Source organism: Nomascus leucogenys, chromosome 15 (assembly GCF_006542625.1).
Source record: "Nomascus leucogenys isolate Asia chromosome 15, Asia_NLE_v1, whole genome shotgun sequence".
In the NCBI taxonomy this organism is placed as follows: Eukaryota; Metazoa; Chordata; class Mammalia; order Primates; family Hylobatidae; genus Nomascus; species Nomascus leucogenys.
This window is the reverse complement of record NC_044395.1, coordinates 80,035,773-80,038,840: the sequence shown is the minus strand read 5'-3', so window position 1 is coordinate 80,038,840 and position 3,068 is coordinate 80,035,773.

The following is a 3,068-nucleotide window of genomic DNA, read 5'->3' as shown; positions in this document are numbered from 1 at the left end:
AGAAAATGAACAACCCACTTTTAAAAATGGTCAAAAGACCTGAACAGACACCTTACCAAACACATACAGGGAGGAAAGAAGTAAACGAAAAGATGCTCGATATCATATGTGATTAGGAAATTGCAAATTAGAACAACAATGAGATACCACTACACATGTATTAGAATGGCATCATATGTGATTAGGAAATTGCAAATTAGAACAACAATGAGATACCACTACACATGTATTAGAATGGCATCATATGTGATTAGGAAATTGCAAATTAGAACAACAATGAGATACCACTACACATGTATTAGAATGGCATCATATGTGATTAGGAAATTGCAAATTAGAACAACAATGAGATACCACTACACATGTATTAGAATGGCCAAAATTCAAAACACTGACAACACCAAACGCTGGTGAGGATGCGGAGCAACAAGGGCTTTCATTTATTGCTGATGGAAATGCAAAATGGTACAGGCACGTTGGAAGACAGTTTGGCAGTTTCTTACAAAACTAAATGTACTTTTATCTTATAATCCAGCAATCAAACTATTTGGTATTTACCCAAATGAGTAATGTCTGCACAAGAACTATGTCCTCATGAAAATCTGCACACAAATGTTTATGGCAGCTTTATTCATAATTGTCAAAACTTGGAAGCAACCAAGATGGTCATCAGTAGTTGAATAGACAGATAAACTGTGGCACATCCAGGCAGGGGAATATTATTCAATGCTAAAAAGAAATGCACTCTCAAGCCATGAAAAGACATGGAAGAACCTTAAGTGCACATTGGTAAGTGAAAGAAGCCAATCTGAAAAGGCTACAATCCTATGTGGTTTCAACTATATGCTACTTGGAAAAGGCAAAACTATGGAGACTGTAAAAAGATCAGTAGCTGACAGAGGCTAGTGGAGAAGAAGAGATGAATAGATGGAGCACAAAGGATTTTTAAGGCAGTGAAATTATTCTGTATGATGATACAATGGTGGATATGTGTCATTATACATTTGTCCAAGCCCACAGAATGAACAGCCATAGGAGTGAACTCTAATGTCAACTATAGACTTTGGGAGATAATGATGTAACATTGCAGGCTCATTGATTGCAACAAATGTACCACTCCCGCGCAGGGTGTGGATAGTGGGCGGGGCAATGCTTGTGTGGAGGCAGGGGATATATGGAAACTCTGTATCGTCCACTCAGTTTTGCTGTGAACCTAAAATTGCTCTAAAATATAAAGACTATCTTTTTGTTTTTGTTTTGTTTTGTTTTTTGAGATGGACTTTCACTCTTGTCACCCAGGCTGGAGTGCAATGGCATGATCTCTGCTCACTGCAGCCTCCGCCTCCTGGGTTCAAGCGATTCTCCTGCGTCAGCCTCCTGAGTAGCTGGGATTACATGCATGTGCCACCATACCCGGCTAATTCTGTATTTTTAGTAGACACCGGGTTTCTCCATGTCGGTCGGGCTGGTCTCAAACTCCCCACCTCAGGTGATCCACCCGCCTCGGCCTCCCAGAATGCTGGGATTACAGGTGTGAGACATCATGCCCGACCAAGACTATCTTTAAGAAATTGGAATACAGCACTTCAGAATATTGGGGGGCTCTCAGATTTCTGCTTATATAAAGGGTAATTGTCACAGCATCCATTAAGGGGCAGTGACACTGCTGCACACACCACCTTGAAGATTCTGATTTTCTTTGGACCTGTGTCACTTTGTAGAATGCATTCCCTGAGGACCCGAGTTTTAAACTCGACATGCAAGCATCTTCTCCTTTTACTCCAAACCATCTTTCGGGGGGGCTTGACCACTTTATTCTCTCCTTCATCTTTGTGAATACAAAAGATCAACTAATCTTTCTGAGGTCTTTTTCTCCTGATGTGAGGCCTTCTAACTTTAAAGGAGCAGAACTCTGATGTTTTAGCAATAAGGAATTTTTTTGTTTGTTAGCTGTGTCTGCCTTTTTCTGTTTTTGTTTTTCCCCATATCAGGAGTTCTCACTTCATAAAATACCTTGTACAATTTCTAATACCCACATTTTTTGGTAATAGGGTCATAGTAGGACAAAGATGTTTTTATGACAATGTAGAAAGTTTACTCTTTGTTGGTTAAGGTCCACCATGCTCAAAGGGAAGTAAAGACTTAGTTTTCCTAACTGGAAAACAAGAATTATCAAATTAGAAAGCACCGGCCGGGCGTGGTGGCTCACACCTGTAATCCCAGCACTTTGGGAGGCCGAGGCGGGCGGATCACGAGGTCAGGAGATCGAGAACATCCTGGCTAACACGGTAAAACCCCGTCTCTACTAAAAATTAGCCGGACATGGCAGAGTGTGCCTGTGGTCCCAGCTACTCGGGAGGCTAAGGCAGGAGAATGGCATGAACCCGGGAGGCGGAGCTTGCAGTGAGCCGAGATCACACCATTGCACTACAGCCTGGGCGGCAGAGCGAGACTCCATCTCAAGAAAAAAAAGAGAGCACCTTAGGAATCATTTGCCTCACACGAATATTCTATAAGTAAGGAACTAGAAAGGAGAACTGACTTGTCAGAGGGCACACAGCTAATTAATAGAAAAGTTAAGACTAGAAACCCATAACTATTCATTCTAATCCAGTGTTATTACACTATAGACACAGCACAAACTTATCGGGAAAGCCAAAAAAAAAAGGCTCCCAGCTATTATAAAAATGCATCCAATCTTTATATTTAGATGGAGTGGCTATAGACTTAAGTAAGTAAATGTTTTTTGCTGAATTTGTGCTTTATCTCTTGCAGCTTATCTCAGGTACGGTAGGAATTTAGCCCTTTCAAGACCTCTCAAAATTATTCAGCTACATGAATAAATTCAACTTCAACTTCCAAATGCCTACTAGGTGCTAACATTGAGGACCCAAAGACAAATAAGATGCTCTCTTTTTCACAGAGGAGTTCACCATCTAATGATCCAAAAAGACACACGTACAACCAAAGTTCCCCATAATGAGAGAGTGTTTTAAGGTCCCAGTGCAGAGTATCACATCCTACCTGGAAAGGTTAGGGATGGGGGCTTCCCCTGAAGAGGCCATCTA